Source organism: Rhea americana, unplaced genomic scaffold, assembly GCF_003343005.1.
Source record: "Rhea americana isolate MKP2758 unplaced genomic scaffold, rheAme1 scaffold_54, whole genome shotgun sequence".
Taxonomy (NCBI): Eukaryota; Metazoa; Chordata; class Aves; order Rheiformes; family Rheidae; genus Rhea; species Rhea americana.
In genome coordinates this window covers 3,749,136-3,768,148 of record NW_028186690.1, presented here as the reverse complement: position 1 = coordinate 3,768,148, position 19,013 = coordinate 3,749,136, and the positions used below count along the sequence as shown (strand labels likewise).

At 38.1% G+C, this 19,013-nt stretch overlaps 1 long non-coding RNA gene across 1 annotated transcript in view; it reads right to left on the bottom strand.

The window, feature by feature from the left end:
* Positions 1-7,626: 7,626 nt before the first annotated feature.
* LOC146588128 (uncharacterized) overlaps positions 7,627-19,013 on the bottom strand; it is a 12,286-nt gene continuing 899 nt past the window's right edge. Inside the window, exons 2-3 of the long non-coding RNA XR_014897483.1 lie at positions 8,820-8,911; positions 7,627-7,775 (exon numbers count right to left, since the gene is read on the bottom strand). This is a non-coding gene — a long non-coding RNA (uncharacterized LOC146588128). The remainder of the gene's footprint in view (positions 7,776-8,819; positions 8,912-19,013) is intronic.

Sequence of the window (19,013 nt, the reverse complement as noted above, 5' to 3'; positions counted from 1 at the left end):
TTAAAACTGAAGGTACCATATAGATATATTCCCTGGCAGTGCTACCAACCCTGCTAATTTGTCATATCAATATCTCTTCATCAGTATGAATTATATTCCAAAATCATGATTTGTTCCAACAGATGCCACTCATCAAAAAGAGCTACACAAAGGTCTTCCTCTTTTTCCTATGTAATCTTTCTCCCCTATTACTATAACAACTTGTGATATGAAAATAGGTAACATTCAGGCCTAGCTAACAGCTAAAGAAGGTGATTTTACATCCCTCTGTACACTGATGGAATAGTTGCTGTTCTTTTAAGAAAGCTGTTCTCCCAAGAGAAGAATGCAGTTTATCTTTACAATGTGCTCAGAATTTCTGCAGCAATTCACTGACCTGTATCACTGTTGTTTTCAGCAATGGGGTTATGTTTAAAGGTCCACTTTCATTGACTCATTTTCTTCTCATAAATCATTTAATCTCKTGGTAGGCTGCAATATTATGCTTCAGCTGGACAACATTAAAATATACGGATGTTTTGTAACTAGCAAACCAGACATCTAAGAGCTCTATATTCTCTTTTGTGGGCAGTCTCCAAATAAGAGAATATGATCATTTAAAAATGTTGCATGTCTCCTTTTAGTGTCTCTGTTTTTAAATGCATGTTTAATATTTTAAGTCCCTCAAAATGAATTAAAATAAAGCCAGATCCACAAATAACRTTGTGTGTAAACAAAAGCAACTCAGATAATTATTTTAAGCAGCAGATGGAAATACAGTCTCTTAAAACACATATATTTATGCTTTCCAGTACCAAATGATCAAAATGTAAGGTAGGCTGTATGTCCACCCGCAAATAGGATATGGTACATGTATTTATAAAAAGTATCTGGCTATTTCTTATGCAGAATTTAGAGCTAGTACTCACTAAACAAATTTAGTTATCCAAGAACAGGAAACATGAACATTTTTATGAATTGCATGACAGCCTATGCAAGAATCAAAAGACACTTGTGCTAAAGAGTAATTACAAATTGTGCTCTCATACCAGGAATAGCTTTATTAAACCCATGGATGTGTAGTGAACATGGGAAAACATTTAGATAATATGACATGGCATTGCAGAATTAATGCAATTAGATAAAGTCAGAGATACTAAACAAGACCCAAAGCACGTCTGTGCATCATAAAAATGTCAATTTCAGAGGTGATACTGTTTTCAGCAGTATGCACAAGATACTGAAAATCTTTAAAAGTCACACTCTGTGATCAAGGTGTTGTCATTTATTCCTCAGAAAACAGGACTATATAAGGACTAYTATAAGGACTACTTTCCATTGATACGTTATACAACAAATATCTTCTACCTTAGTAGAAGCAAATTTAGCTGCAAGATTATCAGCACTAGAAGGCCTTTATTAACATAAGARTAACAATACTTATCTTTAAATAAAATGTACTGCCATTAAGTATCTTAAAATGACCATATATAATAGAACCTCACTTTAACATTTTGGGACCTTTTTACCATTGAGACAATGGAAAGTTTCCRTTGGTGAAATCTGATGGTTACTAGTGTAAGTATATATTCTTCAAACCCTAATAATCTTTGTAACAGCATATAAGTACTTTGGMCTGAGACAAAAAAATCCTGTGGCTGAAACAGTAGCAGAGGCAACATTAAGTTCAGATTAGATTCAGAATGTAGTTTCCAAAGTGCATTCTGAAAATGCAGCTAAAAAGAAAACAAAGAGGAAATTTCTTTCCTACAGATACGTAGCGTGGAAGGCCATTAAGAAGGAGAAAGAAGTAACATAGTTAAAAGGTAAACAGAGCCCATATCAATATATTTTATCTTTCTCTGCACTGATCTGCCCCGGAATCCACAGCATTATTCATGAGAATAGGATATGACTTCCCTTGTTTTTGACTGATGCTCAAGTCATTATCGTCCTGTGGCCAACTTTCCATTTTGAACTCCCTCTGTAGGAGTTTTAATTAGCTGCTAGATTGAGCATTTTAGCCCTTCTACGTCCACTAGTCCACTAATTATACTAGTAGTGATAATGTTTGTGCTATACATGTTTTGGTCACCACACTTAATGACTTTCTTTTTGTTAACTTAAAATAGGAATTCAAATGCGTTTCCTTTAAAAAAAAAATCAAAATTGACTCACCAGACCTGTTGCCTTTACTTTTTGCATGCTCTGAATGTTTTGAAGACTTAGATAGAAATCCATCATTTGCTTCCTGAATGAAAAATAGTTTAATGTGGATCCATAAGAGATACACCATCCATTTCAGACTGCTTTTGTGCCGCATTAAACAGCAGAGTTTTAATTCACAAAAATCTTGTAAATACACTTTATTTGAAAAAAATCAGATCACAATAAGTTAAATTATGAACATTTTTTGTAAATGTCTGTGTATTCCAAAAGCAGTATAAATTGTTTGGCATTGTCAACATAYGCCGCAAAACAGACTTAAATGCATGCAAGTGTATTTCCTTCTCCTTTCAAGGATGTGTTTAGAAATATGTATAAATGCATTTGTATGCATGTTTGTATCTACATATAAAAATCCTTTAACAGCTATACCTAGAAGTCTCGGGCAGGTAAATGCACAAAGTAACCCTTAAGGGACTAAACAGACATGATCCCAGGTAAAGATGGTAGATTCAGCCCTGTATTTGCTCATGTTTTCCTTCCACTAAGTCACAAGTCACTCTGCTAACACTTTTTTTAAAGAGCAAAGAAAGCAACATGGTGCCTTCATTGTTGATTCTGATACAGAACCAGGAATCTGATTCTGGTCTCATTTAGAAATGAAAGCCATTTTTGGGTAAACCATGCATAACTCTCCTGAAGTCAATAGATGTAAAACAGTGTAAAACTGGRGTGAGAAAGAAGACTTATGTCCCTCAGCCGCATAGGAAAACTATTCCCATGATATATTCTATAAATTTGCAGGAAGCCTACATAAAATTTTCCATTTAAGCAATTTCCTGTAGCATAGCTAATTACTGTCATCTAACTGAGGGGAAAAATGTAATTGCAATATGACTCACTAAAACATTAAAATGCTCAACAGAAGATATAGCTTGCATAAACAATCACAGCAGCAAATTAGTTCTTTGAACAATACTGCTCACTAGCTATTTATTTCAATATTTTGCGAAGAGATATTTAAAAACAGAAAAACTGTGTTTTATGGTTAAAGATCAAGAATATAAGGATGTGTAATGACTTCTTTTCTTAATGTTGTTGCAAAGTTACTGTTTCGGCCACAATATTATAAACACAAGGGTGTCTGCAGTAATGTCTCTTAAGCCTTAAATGTCTTTTTCTGGGCAGTTCTGGTGTGCCTGAATTTTGACAGGGCTGAGAAGCTCCCACCTTTCTGGGACCCACAGGCCAGCCATTTCTTTTCCTGTGCTGTCCATAGGACTGACTTAGAAAACATGTTTTACCACAGTCAACACAAGGTTAAAGATACAATACTTAAGTGGGCTGATCCCGCTCTTGGGATGTGGGACTTTCTCTCCATGCCAAAGGTTGGCTAAGTCACCTCTYTCTGCCTAAGTGCCCTTAGGTCAGCACACCGGCTTTTCTAGATTCAGCTGTGGCACTCTGAGCTCTCTCAACAATACCATCTGGTCTGGTAAAAGATATCAGCTCTGCCTGCAAACCTTGCCTCACTGTAATAAAACTATTACTGTGGTGGGGTGTGTGGGAGTACAGGTGCACAAGTCAAGACTGCAGAGTCTATCAGGTGGCAAAGCAGTTAAAAATTAAGTTTGGTGATAACCAGAATATTACTGAAGTCCATAGGCCAAAACTCTCTTCCAGTGTTGGCTGTGTTTGCCCTCATGAGCTGTTCAGTTCATTTTGATGTGGTACACAGACTTTCAGAATTAAAGACATTAACATAGCTCTGTCACAAAATGAAATTCAATAGTTGCATATAATTTGTCAGTTCTAGTACTGAAGCTGCTTACTGTCAACTACCATTAAAAATCCTTTGTTCTTTTTATCAAAGCCATAGAAGACAAAGTGGGGAAATGAAAGTACTAGAAACAGAAAGTATGAAGTATTAATTACATGCTTTCTTTTTAGTTGCCTTTTAGTGGGCAGCAGTTGTCCTATTTGAGGGGCGAAAAGGAAAAGTTAAGCTAGACTACAGCTGCTGTTACTGCTCTTACTTTTTTTGTTTTGTGAAGGTAAACCAAAACAAGTATGTACAAAACAGGAAAGAACAGCTAAAAGAACCTGCAGCTTTTGGTTCTGGTGCTGATTGGTTCTTGGTGCAGGAGYCTTACCCAGTCTTACTAACCTTTCTTCAGTATCAGATTGTGCCTCTGATAGCTATTCCTGTCTGCAGCTTTTTCCTGAGATTTGAAGACAAATGCTGTTTCCTAACTCTACTTTCTAAACTACTCAGGTGAGTATATATCTTCTGGATACAAACCAGAAGCCCCTGGCTTTGCCCAGTGTTTTGTACTGGAGCTTAAATTATTGCAGTTGCTGTTGTCCTCATTAAGTTTTACCAGGAGTGTCCAGCATGACACATGTAACTGCTACCAAGCCAAGCAAAGATAAAATTCAAAAAGAGTCTCAGTTAGTGGAAGACTGTCTTACATATTCTTGGGTTAAGATGCAGTCTGCCAATGCAAGTGGCCAAACAGATAAATAATTTTTGTCTCAAGCAGGGGATTAACTGAGAAGAAATTTTTGAATAATTTGGAAGCCAGTGCAGACCATGAAGAAGAGTAAGAATAGTAAGACTATTTTCTTTCCTGTATTTGCATTTTAGAACTCCTCGAATCAGTATTTGGCTCCAAAGAGGCCCAGCAAAGGAGTGAACTTCTGAAACTGTGCTACACTTGGCCAAGGAGGTGATGCAGCTGCTGTTACCACATTATACCAGTCTCTGAAGCTGAGCTGGGACCACTAGAGTCACCCTTTCCAGCAGAATAGATACTTCTTTTATGGTTTAACTGGGAGAAGAGGAGGAAGATTATTGAGATGTTACTTTGAGATAATTGCTTTAATATGATGTTGCCAGAGATTCTGTCTTTCAAAGGCAAAATATGTGTTACTGAACACTTTGACTTATAACTGGTAGCTAAGAACACAATGCAATTTAGGATGCTTTACTCTGCAACAAACTTTTTTTTTAGTAATGAAAATGATTTCCTTTCTAACCCCATGCAAACAAACTAGATATTCATTGCAAACAAACTAGGGATTACACTTTGTCCTCTAGGAACCAAAAAAACAGGAATGTTTAACCTGATCTGTATATATACTTCAAAGACATGYATTTTTTCACATAGGAAAATAAGCAACACAAAAAATGTTTTTCAAGCATTCCTAAGTTTTATGATAAAAATGTATGTACCTTATGAAACATAACCATAGAAAATAAATGTTTACATACAACTAGGAAAACGAATGAATCCAGCTTCTAATTTCACAGCCACAAGAAGATTTTGGTAGAAACAGAACCTAGCTCCAAACAGAAAAAAATGTCAGCATAATAACCATTGCTTGCTACAAAATAGACTTTTCTTTTTTTAGCACTGATCTGAGATGTGTGAGGGACAGCAACTGTTATCTATGCATCTGGGACAGCAACTGTTATCTATGCATCTGCTAAGATGACCATGAATTTTAATGGATTTCCTAATGTGATTAAACATTGCAGAACTCTAGCAAAAAAATACTGGATTTCTATTTTTTTTCTGAACATCCTTGTCCTATGAACAAGGACCACAAAGGGCACTTGAGATGAGCACTTGAGATGACCAGAGATCAAATCCTAAGATTAACAGTTAAATGTCCAATAAYATTTTTTTAAAAAATATCTGTTTAGAGGATCCTATTCTGCTCTCCCTGTTTACAAAACTAGGATTGGCTTGGATGCTCTCCTCAGAAAAAATGGCAAAACTGAAYTTCAAATGTATATATAACATGAAAATGTTTCCTTTATTATAGGACCTTCCCTTTTCCCTAGCTCTTATATATTTTACCTTATTTGCATTATTCTCTCCGCAGAATTGCCCAAGGTGACCTGCATGCTGTGTAAGATAACACAATGGTAACACGTCTAAATGGAAACAATCTACACCCATTTTGCACTGACAAAATGACTACAGTTTACACAGGGCAGTGAAAAATATTATACACAATTAAGTCCTTCACAGCTTTTCTAAAATGAAAACAAACACATTTCTCATTAATAGGCAGTGACATCTTTTGGCTGTAGCCTCTCTGTTCAAATCTRGTTTCAAAAGACACTAAAAGCACAATGTCTAATTCACTTCTGTTTCTCTCATCTTGTTTCAGTGTAACTCCAGTAATTCAGCCTATAAAAGTGGAATTACACTGTGTATTGCTRGTGTAAAGTGAATAGAGCCCACTGCTTTATGTTGGATAAGATAGAGCAGATCGTTCCAGTCTGTGCCACTACAATGACACAGATCGTTACTGAACCTAACTGGTAGTTAGGCTGGATTTATATCTGTTTTGTCTTTCCGAAGTGACAGTTTCTGCGGATGTAACATCTTTCATCTACTAATAGTCTCAGGAATTTAATACACATCTCCCTGACAGCTTTGTGCATACTATACTCAATGGAAGTGTCTGAAGAAGAGCAACTTTGGCCTGGACAGTTACCGTCTAACTGCCACTGGAGTCAGAGAACACATCAGAAAGGAAGCAGCTCTCGTGTTCAGGGACAATTTTTCTTTAGAACTAATAACGAGCAGGAAGTGATAGAAAGTATGTAATTTCCATAAAACTGTGCCGTTTCCATCCAGACTGGAAGGCCATTTAGATTGGTCAGGATGTTGGATATGCATGACATTTGCAGACTGTTCAAGCTGCCTGTTTAGAAAAGCTTGATGTGGAAAAATAATAAAAATACAAAACTGAATCAGCTATTTCTAGCTTTAGCTTTTAGCTATTTTTAGGCTCACGGTGATGGAACTCCTTAGTTTTTTCTACATAAGAACACATAGATGGAAAAATACTGTTAAGCAATAACCTGTAGCTAAGTTTTTCTTAATGTACTAATTTTTTCTCTTTTGTAACATTTCACATACTCTGGTTGAATCAATATCCTATTTGAATATAAATGCACTTTATCATTTGTAGCAAATAAATTATAATGCAGGTTTGAATAAAACCCCCATATCAAACAGCAATTTTTTAAAAAGTAGATTTGAAAAAGTAGGTTCTGTTTCAGCCAGCCTTAAAATTTTCTCAAATTTGACTAACAGTACTTCATATCATTTCCAGGATTTTCAATATACATCTCATTAACATTCATATATAGAGCTGGATATTCCAAACCTTTAAAAAACTTTATGAAATAATTTCTGGCAAAATATCAATAAAATGAAAGCCTGAAACTGCACTCCCAAGTGAGATATTAAGATGCTAAAATATTCTCCCCAGCACTGAATATTTTAATATATTTTTATCAGTCTCTGGATTTCAAAACAGCAGAAAARGGGCAAAGGTTCAAACTTCAGATCAGAAGAAAGATTTTATTTATATGATCAAAATATTTTTTATTATTAAAACTTTCCCAAAAATCACATCAAAAGTGACTTGGAGTTCTTCCAGGACTTGGAGCTTCAGCAAAATATTTTTAATAGATGACCGGGTGCACGGAGAAAGTACTGTGAAGTTTATCTTAAGTCAGTTCACGTGGTGAAACCTCTTGTTTTCCCTTGTTTTCTTCTGAAGAGTGAACAGTGCTGATATCATAGATGAGGGCTGACATAAACCTGACAACGCAGAAAACAATTTGGACTGCAACATAATTCGTCTATCTGTCTATCTTCGTGTGTCCATCCCAGTAATACAGCCACATTCTTCATTTCACCTTTTCTACTGAGCCCACTGTCTTTGTCCTACCTCTAACACAGTTCCTCATTTCTTTTTTAATACGTGACACACAGAATAGCACTCATGCATTAGGGTAACTTAAGAAATTGTGTCTGCTGAGGATAGTGATCTAGCAAGCTATTCATACCCTCCATGATCAGCTGGAGTCGCGACATTTATGGGACAACCCTAGAACATTACCCTCCAGTGTTACAGCCACCCCAAGGAGACCTGACTTGGGGCAGACCAGCCATCCGGGCGCCCATCCTCAARGCACAGTGGATTCTCCCCACAGTGACTGTGCAGTCCCCCAGGAAATGAGAGGCAGGAGTCCAAACTCTAATGGGGTCGAATAAACAACCTACTGCACTCTAATATAATAGAGAAGATCCAGGTCTAAGTTCATTCTCCTAATCGAGGCTTTGCATGTGCATTGCATCAACAGACAATTTCCCATGTATTCTAGGCAATATCATTTAGTGAATTTAGTATTTCAGGGAGTACAAACACTCCCAGGAACCATGGTGAGAACAGATTCAGTTTTAGTCACAGGGATAGTTTCTTAGATCCTGCATCTAGTTCTAGACATACAGACAGAAAATTTCTGAACTCAATGGGAAAACTCCCATTGTATCCATTAGGGTCAAGCATTAACTGAAGGAGTCACTCTGCTCAGATGAGCACTAGTTTTTACCAACTCAGATGTAATGATGCAAGAATAAAGAATTCTCATCACCACATAAATCTACAGAAACCTTGATGCAATCTTACGCTCAGTATTTAAACAATTGATGTAACCAGGAGCCATGACTGTTCTGACACTGCACGATGGCTGGTGGCTGTCATTCTACTCACGTTAGGAATCTAWACAAAACAAAAGTTTCAGATGATCATTGGTATTGTATGAGAATTGATATAACAAACCAGGGAACCCACTGACTTACCTGGAGATAGGCTAAAGTCATCCTCACTGTCTGAAGGTACAGATGTTCTTCTTCATTTCTGTGATGAGATTAAGACCAGGGGGGCTATTAAACTGCAAAAAATCATTATTCAAATTGGCTTCATGGCAGCAAGAAAACTGATAGAAATTAGAAGAGAAACCGTTTTCARTACAAGAGCAGGTGAATTCATTTCTTGTAATCATTAATTTAGGAAGCCTGATAAGAGATTTATGGGATTTTAAACCTTGAAATATAAGAAAATTTTTCCTGTTACATGTTCAGCCTGCAGTTTCCCATCGTGTACTAAATTCAGTGTCAGACATAATAGTTAACACTTAGAATTTGCCTCATGCTTACCAAGCAACCTTTCAGACTAGTGTAAAATTGTCTCTCCTAGATAGAAGCTGCATTTTTCATAAAAGTGAAATATGACCACTTCTCCTAAAATAATATAAGTTAAGACTAAATGTTACATATATACTAAATTATGTTTCCTTTTTTTAAAAAAAAAATCTGTTTTGCTACTGTATCTAGAAGACTGGAAACATTTTGGAGGAGCAATAACTTTTTTATTATTTTGTGTGTTTAGATGTATGTGAATTTAATATCTTTTTCAGGTGTRCATTTAGATATGCATATACACATGCATGTATTTGTGTGCAATATAAAAAAAGTCTACAACAAAAGAATAGTCAGATTGCAAATCAGCCATTCAGAAATTAGAAAGTGTTAGAATTACAGCTGCTGGTGCACCTTCATTGGCTCCCTTATCCAGAAGCAGTAATATACCACATGATACTTTTCTACTTCTTTTTAAATGTTATTTCTACACCTCCTGGATCCTCAGAATGCTACACATAGACACATATACATATAAATAGTAATTCCASTCATGTATATGGTAACTCTTTATTGTCAGCCTCTCAAGAGACACATACACACACACAAAGTGATATAGCTGTATCATTATTATTAATGACCCATTCCACCCTCATATTCTTATTTGAATTAGAAGAGGATTTACAATTTTCTATCTGRAATACGGGTGACCATTTGGAATAGGAATTAGGAAAGTATAGTTATTCCCCAACCTAGTTCTCTTCTCACTTTCTACCTATCCTTTGATCCTCTCCCCTGTTCATAGCTGAGGGGTGAAGTTATTTTCTTGTAATAGTGGTACATATTATAAAAGAATATAGGTCTCAAGCAGCTTGTATAGATGGCTTCATAGTGCTCTAATATATGAAGTGCCCACTAAGTATCTCTCTTACCTTGATCTCTTTCTTCTTGCACTGAGGGATTTCCAGTAGGATCAGCTACCACTGATACACTGGTTTGTTGTAGCCTCTCCTGTCTTAAATGTTATTTGTTCTGTTTACTATGGTACCTAAGACCAACTGAATTTGATACTCTCTTGTACTAGACAGAACGCAAGATAGCAAATGGCCTCTACTTCAAAGAGCTTACCCTTAAAATAGACACTGGAAAAAGGCAAGCATGTCTGGGAGCTAACTGCTTGAGAAAATGCTTTGCATTGGGAGTCACCTTATCCCATTAGACAAGCAAGAACAGATATTAAAAAAAAAAAAAGTTTTTAGATTGCTGTTGCTGTGCTTCCTTGTCCTTGGAGAGCCTCTCTGATGTTACAGTGCTGTGTGCTAGAGGAATCCCTAAGATTTGCCAGTAAACCATCTAATACAGTGACACATTCAGTGATGAGATTATGACCCACTCATCTGCTGATCCCAGAGATATCTTCCATCTGGCCAAACAGACCTTGGGCCACCAGGGTTAATGGCTAGTGGTGGTGCCTCTCACTGGTGGCTCAGGCTAATGACCACTTCACTGAAAACCTGTCTTGCAGTACATGTAGGCATTAATAATTTCAACATATGCAAACAAATAGGATCATAGGATAATTGATGTTGTAAGGGACCTCAGAAGGTCTCTGGTTCAACCTTTTGCTGAAAGTAGGGTCAGCTGTGAGATCAGGCCAGGTTACGTAGGGATTTATCTACTTAGTTCGTGACAACCTCCAGGGTTGCACAACCTCTCCAGGCAACCTGTTCCACTGCCTGACTGTCTTCACGGGGAAAAAAAATTCCTTATATCCAGTCAGAGCCTCCCTTGTTTCACTTTATGTCCATTGCCTCTTGTCCTCCTGCCACGCACAACTGCATAGAGCCTGGCTCTRTCTTCTTGACAACCTCCCTGTGGGCACTGGCAGGCTGCTGCTAGGTTATCCCAAAGCCACCTCTTCTCCAGGCTGAAGGAGACCCATTCCTTCAGCCTCTGTTCACAGGACAAGTGCTCCAGTCCTTGACCAGTTTGGTGGCCTTCCACTGAATTCATTCCATGTTATCAATATCCTTCTTGTATTGGGGGTCCARAACTGGATGCAGTATCTAGATGTGATCTAACAAGTGCTGAGTAAACCTTCATTAAACTTTAGAAAGAAGTTATACTATAAATGTTGCAATAGGTAGTTCTTAATTCAGTGTTTTCATATATGCCCACTCCTTTAGATAGAATCTGTAAACTATGTAGGTATAATGTCATTATTTGGAACTGATTTTGCCCTGAATCCTGACATTTATAACCATGCCATAACAAATAGAATCACAGAGTGACTGCTGTCTCTGCTGCAGMCAAATGTCTGATTTGTAAAGTTGTATGAACCCTATTTTAAACCTAACTAGTGTGGGTCTTGATAGAAATGCAGATATTACAATATGGCATTTGGCACAGGCTTGCCTCTGTACTACTTACTGTTTTCGTGAGTATGCAATACAGTTAGAGACAGATTTTGCTGCAATGGTAACATCATCAGTACCCAAGCCAGCWCAATCAAGACAATTTAGTGTTAATATAGTCCATCTTCATAATAGGAAACATTCACAAATAAAACTGTACTTTACTGGGATTATTAAGTCAAAMTTGAAGAGAAGTACTGTAACTCTGTATTTTAATAATATTGTCCTGGCTGAAAATCTGTGCACAAGGAAGCAATGGTTTGGATTGCTAATATGATTCTGTGTAATACGAGCCTCTAAAATAAACCTTCTATAAATGATACTGAGTTTCTGAGGGTGAAGGATAACATTATAAGAAGAGAGATCTAAAATTAGATGTAACATTTAATGAATAATGGATTTCTGGAAGTTATTAGAGAGTGTCTGTGGAATGCAGAGTTCTAATCTTTTTATTTAGGCAGCACAAGAATTTAACTTTTTGAGTGACACTTCAGAAATCAAATAAAAAGGCAACAGTCGCCTCCTTTACTAACATTTCTGCTGCAGTATTGTTTGCTGTGTTTAACAGCAGTCTGTAAATAACACTAAAGGAAAAGAACAAAGCTGTTAATTAACAGAAGAAAAGTAAATTAATTATGGACATATCTGTCTGAATATTGCTAGCTAACTGGAGATCTGTCACTTGTCACTATAGCACTGTATTTAAATTCTGATCTGAACTTCCCATTGTAATGCATAGCTATGAGTCAACAAAGTATACTTGTTCGGTTAGACTTCAGCTGAGCAATGACCAACTATTCGTTACAAAAAAAAAGAAAAAGTACACCCACTTCTGTGATCACCCAAGCACATGAACAGCTCACAAGCATTTACYACTACCACTGTCTGAGTTCATTATCATTCTCTAGAAGAGTACTAATATGTTTTCTGTTTTGTTTTCCACTTGCCTGTAAACTTCTTTTTCAAAATTCTCCTGACAGTACCAAACAGCATAGTAAACCAAACCAAACCATATTAACCACATAGTAGAGCCTAATTTTTTAATCGACTGAGTATGATCAAGGCAACAAAATGGCCTTTATATTGAAAAATATATTTTAAAGAAAGCCTGTTATTTCTAGCATTTACATACATACACACACACACACACACACACATATATATGTGTGTGTGTGTRTATATATATAGATATATAGATATATAGATATAGATATATAGATATATAGATATGTATCTATTTAACTACTTCACCAGCTAGCAAGTTCACAGATTTTACTCTGCTGCACAGCATGAACATCAGGAGCGTTGTGAAGAGAACAAGGACTAATTTGCTTGTAGCTATTTCCTGTGCACGTCTCCAACAGCAGAGGTAAAATGACCTGTTAGCATAACAGGACACATGGAAAATTCTCATTCCATCCTATTGAGGACAGGAATATACAGGTAAGTTGGTCATTAGACAATCTTTGGTCTCCATTCATCCTGTCAACAACAATGTTGAAGGTAAATTTTAATTGAATGTGATATACCTATAGAAGACTGCAAGAGCAGGAAAAGAAATGCTTCAATGTTGCGGAAATCACAAATGTAACAGAAATGATAATTTAGGGTAAACGTCTATCAACTATATATTAGTCAAGATATTTACATAAGGTTGATTTGAAGCCAATCCCTGTCTCGACACAGAAGGCAAAGGGAAGCAGCAAAAAGACAACTGATTTTGACACAACTAACTAAGCCCAAGAACCCAGTCAAGAAAAGTGCTTAAATAAAAATACTACTCTGGACAGCTGGGCTGGCACTCTCTGGCTGCAAGGCTATTAGGGATGAAGCTAGCCTAATTCTGCACAATCTCCCTGCTTATGACAATGTCACTGCTTAACTGAAATTAGATGTCAGTGTCTCACTCTGGAAGGAAAGAAGAGAGATAGATAAGCAGGGGAATAGTACAGAGAAAGGTATTTCTGAAGACAGAAAAATAAATCTTGCTGATCACACTTAGGAATGCAGGATCTCTTTGGCAGAAAGAGTGAGTATCACTGCTGTTGTGCAGCTCAGTGGGACACTCGTGTGACATGTAGGCTGCTCAGGAATCAGGTAGACCAAGGAAAGAGATCAGATGGCAAAATGATATTCTCTGGTGATGACATGAAGCATGAAAGTAGAGTTGGTGTGACCCTCACTAACATAAACAGAAGAGTGTGGATCAGCTGCAACTCATTAAATGAAGGCTCACCACAGTTCCTGCCAAAGTTCAGCTTTTTAACCTCACTATGAGCCACTTTCCTTTTGTGATAAATACAAGAAGAAATCAAGGAATTCAAGAGCAGGATTAAGGTCTCCCTATGCATAAATGAAGGAGGATATTTATGTGATGAGCAGAACTCAAGATTGGTAATGATGACACTGACTGGAAGGCTATTAGGGCTGAGAGTTAAGGTCAGATACCAGGACACAAGGTGTAAACATTGGTTATAATTTATGACATTTCCTGTGTGCAATATTTTTTGGAAAAAAGAGGATCAGAAAATGAACCCAGCATGCTCTGAATGATACTAACAAGAACACGATTTATTGTATTCTGTTAAATAAATGAGGAGCCAGCCCATGATATAGATGACAGTTTCTTTAAACCAGCTTCTTTAAACCAATCATCGCATTTGTTTCACCATGCTGGTCTGTTGACTTGATTCTATGAGATGTGAATTGCAAAAGCCACTGAGACAACCTTCATGAAATGCAGTGAAAAGGGTAGGTTCTCAGTATATTTGAAAACTGCATCCATGACAGTCGCTTTCGTCTTAAAACATGAATGACAACATGTCAGAAATAGCTTGAGAGTAGCTTTGCAGGAAGAAGGGTGGAGCAAGGTCACCAGTGGTTGTCTGGTGCTGTTTAAGAAAAAGCAAGTGACATTGTAAATTCTTGTTCCTTCTCTGATGTTACCACCATACATTTGTCTCTGCCATTTCAGCCATGACTGAATTATGCCAAGAACAACAGCAAGTTCTGTAATTTTCAAATCTGTTGTTGTGTTAAATAATTGATAGATTTGCTGCCACCATGAGGACACCTCTAGAAACAATGCTTATATGGCAGCAAGTCTTGGGCTGTGGGAGATCTATGAAGCATGTTAATTAAAATTACTAATTTAAAATATATATTTTGTCAGTTGAAGATAAATAAATGCATGAGRGATTTGTTTCATGAGTTCCTATGGTCTGAAATTACAGATGACAGTCCTTCTGTAGAGGGTGAGAGAATTCATTTAGATTGAATTATCCTTTCATTTCCTTTTCTAAAACATCAGAAAACCTCCCTAACTGACATTTTTGCCTTTGTGTCAGGGATAGCATTAAGAATAATTTTCTATGATTGTCTCTTCGACAGGCAGAGAACTCATTTTAATCGATACATCGTAAGCTATTATTACAGCTATTTTCTGTCTTAATTCAGCCTGCCCTTCATAATTATGCGATTTTTCCCCCTATTTTTTAGAAGATCTGGATGGTGGCAGATTTCCACCACCTAGTGGAAAAAGTCTGTATCATCTCCTGAAAAGCTTTGTTCAGATTTCTCTCTAGCATCGTTTTAAGACCTACCCTTTGCAAGTTCCCTGTTGTCAGCAGTCCTTATTTAATAAGAACTTTTCTTCTTTCCAACCACTTGTGAATGTACCCAGATGTACACAGAAGTCCTTGAAGGTGTTAGAATGTTACACATTCCACAGACCATATGTCTCAAAGTACAGGAATCATATGTCTTTGTGTTTTTCTAATTCAGTGATTTGTAAGGTAAGAGGGAATTGGAATACTTAAAAAATGGGACAAGCTCTACCAAAGAATTTTGCTGTTTGCCTAGGGCCCACTAGCTTTGCTGTTTCACGTGATCAGCACTTGGATGTGAGCTCCAACACAAACCATGCCAAACATCGTACTCATTCAGGCTATGTTCTGCATCAGGATATTCTGCACTTGGGATACTGAGGCTGAAAGGCCAAATGGAATCAGAGGAAAATTTCCAGAAAGGAGAGAGTTAAAGAAAAGAAAGATAAATACCARTAATGCTGTTGTAACCTCTTCTTTTTAGTGTCAGGAAAGTCTCTAGCCCCTCCACACCAACACAGTATCCTCTCCCTTTCCATCCATCCCAAAGGAAGCAAGACACCTCCTCTGGCCTCAGAAGAGAAGAAACCACTCTTCAGATCCAACCTGGAGTGTGGCTTGCCAGAGGTAAGAGTAATAGGGTTAAGAAGCTCCCTTCCCTCCACTTCACACAGGTGAAATACGGTAATACTGCGTCCAAGGAAAATCCTGTCCCTGTTGAACCTGGAGTGATTTTTGCTATTGCTTTAAGTGGAAAAAAATATACTATTTTCTGGTTCTCCTCACTAGATGCCTCACAGTATTTAGTACATTTATCCCATACGACCCCTTTGAAATAACAAAACACTGCTACCCCCAGTTCACATCTGAAAATGTATAGCTCTGGGAGCTTAAGGTACAGATTCGCAAAAGGCTATCATCCTGAGGGGCAGCTAGTAACCTTTGTGAAGAGCTACTGGGATTTGAGTGCCACAAAGCCTCTGTTTTGTGTCTTCCTAATCCTTTGGACAGTATTCCAGGGTACAGCTGTCAGCTCCTAATTTCCATCTAACTGCCACTTTACTCATCTATGCTCAAAATTGAGAACTCCAAGATTCCATCTAACTTGTCACATAACACCRCAGGCATCTAAAAACAACCTTGCAGCAAAAAAATTCCTGAGCATCTAAATACCCTCTCCTGGCAATGCTGATCAGTTAGCATCTAGTTCACGGCTAAGATCTGCCAGGATTCAGAAATGAGCTATTTGCACGTCTCTCTCCTACAGTGCCCAATCTGCTCATTTTTTCAGAGCACATCTGATGAATCATGCTCTACGCATGAAAAAAAAAGGCAATGCCAATGCTGCTGTGGCCTCTCTTGCTTTGCCCAGTAGCTTTATGGGCAAACTGCTCAGCTATTGTGCAGCAGGCCAAAGGAGATTCCAGCTAGTGTTTCCTGTTTTCCAGCTGAGGACTATTTCCCAGATGAGGCCTCAAATTACAGGGCTTTTAAATGGAGCTCTCAGTGACTCCTGTTAAAGCTGCTCCATTTGCATGGGGAAAAATACATTTGAGAGAGGAACCATTTCAAGTAACTCTGTATCAGTAGTTAGGACCATCACATGAAAAGTGGTTTTGTAGGAAGTATGTGAAAACACAGCGCATTAGTAGAAGAAATTAACAGCAGGTGAAAACTGCAGTCTGTGGTATTCATAAAAGAATCCCTTAATGAGACAGATGAATGAGAAATCCCATTGCTATTTTAGATACCTAACAAAGAACTAAGCTAGGGAACATGAATCATTGGAAAGTACTACAAAGACTTTTTATTGTAACACACCTATCAAGGACACCTGGTGTTGCAAAAGAGAACCTGGATGGAAAGTTTYCCAAGTAGTGTATGCATGCCAGGTACTGCTTCTACTGTAACCACCTAAGTAAAGGGTTGGAGACTGGATCAACTGTTTGGGAAGAGTGTGTTACAATTCCAACTAGCCTATATAATACCTTTGTGATTATAAAATATGGAGCCTGTAGTCATGTCATCACATGGAAAACAGGACCTTGCCCTAAGATGCACAGAATCATGTTATCTGTTAGAAATAAGATACACTTTCTGCCATGATGAATAACTTAACAGACCATAAATATGAGTCAAAATTCCCTGTATACAGGAATGACAGCTTTTAGGAGGCAAAGGAGAGTTTGCATTGAAATAACTTAGAATGCAACAGGTTATGATCCCCCAGGACACAGAAATCAGTCAGACTACAGCTACCCTGAGAGGACTGAATCCAGACCAGAAGCTCCCCAGAAGGAAATCTGAATACTCTCAGTAATGAGATGTCTAACCTATTTTGAGTAGACCCAGCTCACTCTGGGATAATTAAAACTTCCTAGCGAGAACAGAAAAGGCCAGTTTGCTAGCTCCTTTAGGATGACAGGTATTATATAATAACCATTATTGGCCATTACTATGGCTATTTCAGTAGGACGATAGAAATTCAAACTGCTAATTCCAGACCCTCACAGAAATGGAAAGGTTGGTCTATGAAGTATAATAGTGTCAACTTTATACTCTCTCTTGGAGGATATTTATTGAATGAAATGGCTTCATCTTTCCCAGCTCTGCAGGGTATTAGGCATAAGAAATTCCCATCTCAAAACAAGTTGATAGATCACTGATATAAAATTGCACCTTGCATAATAATCATTTTCAAGTGCATCTACATCTCCCCAGAATCAATGGATATGCCTAACCCTTGTCAAAGTAATGACTTAAGTATGGGCATCCATGTCAACAACTGCCTAATAGGTTTAGTAGTATGTTTTCCTATTAGAGAGTGAACGGCCATTCCAGTGGGTGGCAAAATGTCATTCTATCACAGCACTGAAGGAAGAAAAAGATGCTAAATGGAACAGAGGGATCCTAGCTAACCATCTCTCACAGAAAACACTACCCCTTCAAGGCTCTGCAATGCAGCCTACGCGCAGTGAGGCCGTGCACAGCAGCAGGAACCAGTGTGCTCTCCCCAGACATTGCTACCACAGAAGTCCTGTTCCAGCTCCCAGGCTTGGCAAATGCCATGTGCTGAGTACTGGACTCAGAGGCTCCTGCCTCACCTACCCCACAGGCAAGGCTATGTTTCACACATCAAGAGACGCCACCGCAGGCTCCCTTCTTTCCCAGGCCAGGAACTCCCTAAAATGCCCATGCCCCACCTCTAGTGGGGACTGCAGTTCTTCCCATCTCAGATGCCACTCCAGCTCTGCCCCACACATCTGCACAGCTCCTACAGCTCACCCACCCAAACCTCCCTCCTTTTTAACCAGCAGGCCTTGCCTGCCTCAGTCTTGCTCCTTCTTCCTTCAGAAAGGTGGGACAGGCCTGGAAACATCCTATGGCAGTGGATCTTCCTTACTTGTTCTCCTGACCAGTGTTTACATTGAAAGACAACATTTAAAAGTTTGGGGACATTTGAAAAGCCACTCACATTGTAATTCCTCTTTAGATTTGATCATGCGCCTCTAGGTATAYAGTCATAGTATATAGCAAAGTAGATTCACAGCCCCTGAATAATGAAGTCAGTAGAAACTGGATCGCAAATACTAAAAGAAAATTTTGTATTTACTATATTGTGKTTTTTTTTAAGATAACATTTTTGATCTGCTGAACTTTTGAAACTTCCCTGCTCTTATCGTATGCATAAACCTGTAGAGTATGTGACTTGACATTTTCCATGGAAATTGCTCCTGCAGGCACCACACAGGCAAGGGAGAGCGATCGCTCAGCTCGTCCTCCCCGCGCTGCCGCCAAGCCCTCGGCGCACCGCAGCCTGCCCCGCGCCCGCTGTG